A 7,226-nucleotide genomic window follows, 5' to 3' on the forward strand; every position below is an offset into this window, starting at 1 on the left:
GAGGTGGTCTTTGGGAGCAGTGAAAGGGACAATTCAAAATCAATCATGGGTTCAAACTGTCAGTTCTGTCTTTTTCTCAAGCTCCAGATAGCTGCATAGATATAGCTCAGTTTTTGCAGACCAAAGCCCACTCTTTTATTTACATATCTGTTCAATCTGTTCGCTTTTGATTATTCCATAAATCATTATTTTATAACTGACCGTAGCCCCTGGATTCTTTGCAAAGGCAGCAGGTGCATTTTTTTTAACATAGCAAATGAATTCAGAGGTTTACCTGCCTTTGTAAGCACAAACAATGAGATTAACTGGGTTGGATCCCATCCTGATATCACCATCTCCACCATGCCAGCACCTAAACTTGCTCTGTCACAGGCTGATCTTGAACTCAGGGATCTGCCTGTCTTTGTATGTTTCTGACAAGCTAGCTCATTAGTGCAGGTACCTTTGTACTTTTGGATCCATGAGGCCCCTCATAGAGTCCTGGTGCCTGTGGATCAAGATGTAGAACTCTAAGATTCTCATGCAACAATATGTCTGCCTGTCTGCCACAACGCTTCCCACAATGACAATAATGAACTAAGCCTCTGAAACTGTAAGCCAACCTAATTAAATGTTTTTCTTTCTAAGAGTTGCCCTGGGTCATGTCAACCTATCAGACACAGTGGGTTCCAGACCACTGCCTAACTTACAGATGAGCTCTGTGCATTGTGAATCTCCACAAGTCCATCTACAGGGAGAGACAGCTCACAAATAAGCAACTCCAGCTTCAAAGGTATGCCACAGGTCTGAAGCAATAAATACACTATGAGCAAAACAGGATGGAGTCTGCTTTTCTGCCTAGTTGTACAAAATGGAGACCCAGGAATCTAACCTCAAAAAGCTGAGCCTCCTAAGGGCAAGAGCTTTTCCTTGATGGGAATAGAGGTTTGCCCTGCTGCTATATATTGTAATGATAAATACTGGGCCTGGTGATCTCTGGGACAAGGGGATTCTCACTTCTACCAACTGAGGCTATGCAACCTTGGCCCCTCCCCATGTTATTCCTGATTGGTCAATAAAGATCCCTACAGCCTACATTTGGGCAAAAGATAGGAAGGGGAAATTCAGTTGCCAGAGTTAGGGTTTGAGCAGTGACTGCCACCAGAGAGAGAATGGAGATGAAAGAGAAGACACCATGAATTGGGAAAGCATGTCCATGAGGGCTAGCCAATTACAGTAAGAGCAGACCAGGCAAAACACGGAAAGACATACCCTGGGGTTACTGACAGGCAAGTAGACAAAGTAGCTTAAAGGGCTGATATCTGCTCAACTCTAGGGCTATTAAGGCTTATTATAAATATAAAGAATTTGTGTCCTTTAACTTGGAACTAAATGATCAAAGGTGGAGTAGAAACCCCAAATTAATTTCTACTCCAACAGGTAGGCCTGCAGGTCAGAGATTCCACACTTGTACCACCAACTTGCTGGTAGCCACTCCATCACGCCTAATTCCTTCCTTTTACCCACAAGCTGGTTGTACATAGCTGTCCATAACAACGGCCCAGACACACCTTTACATTTTGCAGAATTGATATTGGCCCTCTACTACTTTACTTCCTGGGTTACCCAGGGGTTCCCTATTGTTTATGCTGAGTCTCTTTTTGCCCATCTCTCTGGTTGTTTATGTGTGTCTGTCTTTATCTCAATATCATTTGTATTCTCCCTTATCTCTCTTTCTTTTACTTCCTGTCTGTAATCTCTCAAAATCTCCTTTATAAAACAGTCTACACACTTCTAAGTTTTCTCTGTACTTTGCTCACCTGATCACTGCAACCTTGAATTCTAGGGACTCTCAAAGAGGACATGTCTAAAGGTGGATACCATTATGTCTGAGCTCTTGCTCTAATGACTTATAATATTTGAGATCATGGCCCTAATTTGTCCTCCTTTCTTTATTCAGTTAATTTCAATCTCTCTCTCTCTCTCTCTCTCTCTCTCTCTCTCTCTCTCTCTCTCTCTCTCTCTCTCATCTCTCTCACACAACCACTCACCCAATTGAGTTTGGTTTTTACTTCATTGTTCTTTTCCCTTTATTTTTACTCCCTTGTAATTTCACTTGTTTATTTTTTATTCTTTTCTGGGCATAGAGGACATATCTACATGCCAAACTTCATGACATATGTATATACTTATTTATGACTCTGTTTCTATTTGTTTATATATTATCAATATGCATGTTGGTAGAATTGTCTATCAAATAATTGTGAGTGGTTGTCATCCCTGGGCTGGAGTCCTAGGATCTATAAGAAGGTAAGCTGAACAAAGCAAGGGAAGAAATCCAGTAAACTGTACCATTCCAGGGCCTCTACATCAACTCCTGCCTCCAGATTCCTGCCCTGTATGAGTTCCAGTCCTGCCTTTCTTTGCAATGAATAGCAGTGTGTAAATGTAAGCTGAATAAATCTTTTCCTCCACAACTTGTTTCTTGGTCATGATTTTTTGTGCAGGAATAGAAATCCTGATCAAGGCAAACTGGTAACAGTGTAATAGTGGTATTACTGTGAGAACTTTACATGTTTTTGAGAGGACTGTGGAAGGATTTTGGAATGCTGGGCTAGAAGGGCCATTGTAATATTAAGAGTTCTGTGGGATGTTCTATAGGAGCTTGGAAGATAATTTATAGAACAATGCAGAAGATGGAGTCCTGGCTTGTGAAATTTCACAGGGTAGATTAAAAACACTTATCAGGGCCATTGCTATTTTGATTGTGAGAATTCTGTGGTTTTGGTTAGCTGGAGTTGAAGAATCAACTGTAACTAAGAAGATACCAGAACTACTAAAGTAAAATCTTTGCCTTACTTGGAAAATTGATGCTGGTTAGCTGGAGTTAAGAAATTAGCAGTGATTAAGAAAAGACCAGCATCATTGAGGTGAAGTCCTCAGGGAAGTGTTTTCTGGGAGCACAAAGAAACTGTGTTCCAGAGATAGTCAGGTTGCACCTGGTGCAGCAGCTGTAGTTGGTAAAGTATAAGAATTACCCAGGTGATACTGGCTTTGAAATGACAGAGGTGTAGCAGCTGATGCTTGGCATTGTGAGAGGCCAGGAGAGGCCATTGATAAAGGTGCAGCCTCACTGGCAGTTGAAGGCCCATGACTGAAGGGGTCATGCCAAGAAGTTGAGAGGTATGGCACCTTGAAAGTGAGAGGCTATTTGTGAAAGTGCAGCCCAGTTGCAGCAAAAGCCTCCAGCATTTTGGGGATGCCAATACCGTGGGATAACCACCAAGAACAGCAGGATCAGTAGAATGGTGAAAGCTGCAGCCTAGAAGGCAAGCTGTGTTCTACAAATGGCAGAGCTGGAGAAGTGATCCAAACCCTTGCAGGAGCCCAAAGGGATCATGAGAGATTCCCAGACATTGGACTGTTAGAGTTTGGTTTTATTTTATTTGGTTGTGACTGTGTACTAATATTTTCCCTCTTGAAGTAAAAAAAACAAACAAACAATATTTTAATGGAGCTGACAATTAAGAGACTTTGAATTGTAAAAGACTTTGAATTTTAAAAGAGTGGAAATGTTAAAAGAATTGAAATATTAATATATAAGAATTTGGAAGGACAGTGGATCTTTTAAAGTTATTTATGTCTTCGGGATAAATAAGAAAGTAAGAATTGAGGCTCAATAGTGGTATGATCGTGTGTCAAGGTGACGAGGGGTAAGTTGTACTGGCTGGTTTTGTGTGTCAACTTGACACAAGCTGGACTTATTTCAGAAAAAAAAGAAGCCTCTGTTGAGGAAATGCCTCCAGGAGATCCAGCAGTAAGGCATTTTCTCAATTAGAGATCAAGTGGGGAGGGGTAATTGTGAGTGGTGTCATCCATCCCTGGGATGGTGGTCCTAGGATCTATAAGAAGGCAAGTGGAGCAAAGCAGGGCAAGCAACCCAGTAAAAGGCAACCCTCCATTGCCTGTGTCTCAGATCCAATATCCAAGTCCCTACCCTGTGTGAAATCCCATCATCCAGAATGCAGGAACAGTGGAGTCAGGTTGCTGTTGGGGAAAATGCAAGGTGAGAGCACAGAGTTGACTGGGAAAGTAGCCTAGGTGTTGTCTTGTGGATAGAAACCACAGGTGGTAGGATGAACAGAGCAGGCAGAGAACCCTCAAATAGGGTCTCCTGAGGAGTTAGATAAAGGACTGAAGGAGCTGAAGGCATCTGCAACCCCATAGGAAGAACAACAATATCAACCAACCAGAACCCTAGGGCTTCCAGGGACTAAGCCACCAACCAAAGAGTACACGTGGAGAGGCACATGACTCCAGATGCTTGTGTAGCAGATAGTGGCCTTTTTGGCCATCAGAGGGAAATGAGGCCATTGGTCCAGTAAAGGTTTGATGCCTGTTCTGGCTACTTTTGTGTCAACTTGACACAGGCTGGAGTTATTACAGAGAAAGGAGCTTTAGTTGGAGTACAGGCAGCTGGAGACTAGAAGACAACGTGTCTGATACAAAGACAGGGCTGGAGAAGTGAAACAAGCCCTTGGAGGATCCCAGAAGATCTTGAGTTGGATCCCAGGCATTGTGCAGTTGGAGATTGATTTTTTATTTTGATTGTGACTGTGCTCTGATATTTTTTCCCTCTTGAAGGAAGAAAATATTTTAGTGGAGCCCACATTTAAGAGACTTTGAATTTTAAAAGATATTGGAGTTTTAAAGGGATTGAACTTTTAATATGTAAAGACTGTGTGACTTTTAAAGTTGTTTAGATCTTGGGAATGAATAAGAAACTAAGGGTTGAGGCTTACTAGTTATGTGTTTGTGTGTCAAGTTGACAAGGGGTCAATTGTAGTGGCTAGTTTTGTGTCAACTGGACACAGGCTGGAGTTATCATAGAGAAAGGAGCTTCAGTTGGGGAAATGCCTCCACAAAATCTAGCTGTAAGGCCTTTTCTCAATTAGTGATCAAGGGGCGAGGTCCCCTTGTGGGTGGTGCCATCTCTGGGCTGGTAGTCTTGGTTCTATAAAAGAGCAGGCTGAGTAAGCCAAGGGAAGCAAGCCAGTAAAGAACTTCGCTCCATGGATGGCCCCTGTAGCCGCTCCTACTTCTTGACCTGCTTGAGTTCCAGTCCTGACTTCCTTGTTGATGAACAGCAGTATGGAAGTGTAAGTTGAATAAACCATTTCCTCCCCAATTTGCTTCTTAGTCATGATCTTTGTGCAGGAATAGAAACCCTGACTAAGACAATGCCCAAGTGTAGGGGAATGCCAGGACAAGGAGGGAGGATGGGGTGGGTGAGTGGGGGAACACCATCAAGGAGTCAGAAGGAGGGGAATGAGATAAGAGATATACAGAAGGGAAAGTAAAAAAGTAAGTGGTTAACATTTGAAATGTAAATAAAGAAAATATCCAATTAAAATTGGAAAAAAAAAAAGAAATGGAAGGAAAAGAGAAGAAGGAGGAGAAGGGGTAGGAGGAGGAGGAGAAGAGAGAACGAAGAGGAGGAGGAGGAGGAGGAGGAGGAGAAGAAGAAGAAGAAGAAGAAGAAGAAGAAGAAGAAGAAGAAGAAGAAGAAACAAAGCATTAGAAGAAAAGAAAAAAAGAAATAGAAGAAAATAAGGAGAAAAGAAGAAGAAGAAGAAAGAAGAAGAAGAAGAAGAAGAAAGAAGAAGAAGAAGAAGAAGAAGAAGAAGAAGAAGAAGAAGAAGAAGAAGAAGAAGAAGAAGAAGAAGAAGAAGAAGAAGAAGAAGAAGAAAAGAAGAAGAAAAAAGGAGGAGGAAAAGTGGGAGAAGAAGGAGGAGAAGGAGAAGAAGAAGGAGGAGGAGGAAGTCAAGGAGGAGAAGGTGGGGAAGGAGGGGGGTGAGGAAGGAGAGGAAGGAGGGGAAGGAGGAGAAGGAGAGGAAGGAGGGGAGGAAGGGAAGAAGGGAAGAAAGTGAAGAAGGGAAAGAAGGGGAAGAAGGGAAGAGGGGAAGAAAGGGAAGAAGGGGAACAGGGGAAGAAGGGGAAGAAGGGGAAGAAGGGAAGAGGGGAAGAGGGGAAGAAGGGGAAGAGGAGAAGAGGGGAAGAGGGGAAGAGAGAAAGAAAGGAAGAAGGGGAAGAGGGGAAGAAGGGGAAGAAGAAGTAGGGGTACATGAGCTACACCATGAAACTCAGGACTACAGCAATAGGTTCACTAAAAAGTGAACATGACATGCAATCGAACACAGGAATGCCTGACTCCTGGGAATCAGATGGACTGGACAGGGACACTCTCCAAACCAGAACCAGGCATATGGGACACACTGGATTTCAGATTCCAGACAGAGGAGGCACTCCAGGCATTTAAACTGAACTTCTTTACAGAACTTTTCACAACTTCACTTTAGTCCATTGTCAACTTGAAAAACATGATGAAAAAATAAACAAATATATCTTTTTGTAAATGAATTTGTGGGGATGATTTACACATTTTCAAATGACTGATACACAAAAACATAGATACTTGTTTAGCAGTTGGAAAAAACTAACAGACTGCCTGCTTTGCAAAGATACATGTAGGATAATAGATGGAAGAATAGATACCTAGAATCACAAAGAGAAGTAGGCACATCAATATGTCTGTGGAAGCCTTGCAGTAGACTTGACATCAGTGACCACAAACCAGTAGGAATGAAGGAAGTGAATCAAAAAGGCCTTAAATATGAAAAGGAAACACCTCAATAAAATCCAAACCAAATTGATTGTAAGAGTGTGTGAGTGTGTGTGTGCCTGTGTGTGTGTGCAGGTGCGAGCATACATGAGTGTGTGTGTGTGTGTGTGTGTGCACGCATGTGTGTGTGTGCCTGTGTATGTGCACATGTGTGCATGTGTGGCTGTGTACCTGTGTGCATTCATGCATACATACATGTGTGTGTTTGTGTGTTTTGGGCATGTGCTTTGTATGTGAGGGGGTACAACTATTTGTATGTGTATGATAAAGAAAAGGAAAGTTACACGAGTACAGAGAGGCAGAGACAGAGAGAAAGAGACAGAAATAACTTGCCTATAGGATTGAGAACAAGACTGAACCAAAGATCCCAGAGACACAGAATCCCATCTACAGCCCTGAAATGCAAAGGTGTGGCTGTGCACCTGGTTCTATGCACCTGTGTGAACTTCCATTGGCTACAAGGTTGTGGGAAGAAGCAGCAAGAGGCTTGCAGCAAACAGGTGCCTCCAATAAGTTGTCCTACAAAGGAAAGGCCTTTGCCCTAAGGAGGTTCAGTGGGTGGAGG

Source organism: Mus caroli, chromosome 8 (genome assembly GCF_900094665.2).
Source record: "Mus caroli chromosome 8, CAROLI_EIJ_v1.1, whole genome shotgun sequence".
NCBI lineage: Eukaryota > Metazoa > Chordata > Mammalia > Rodentia > Muridae > Mus > Mus caroli.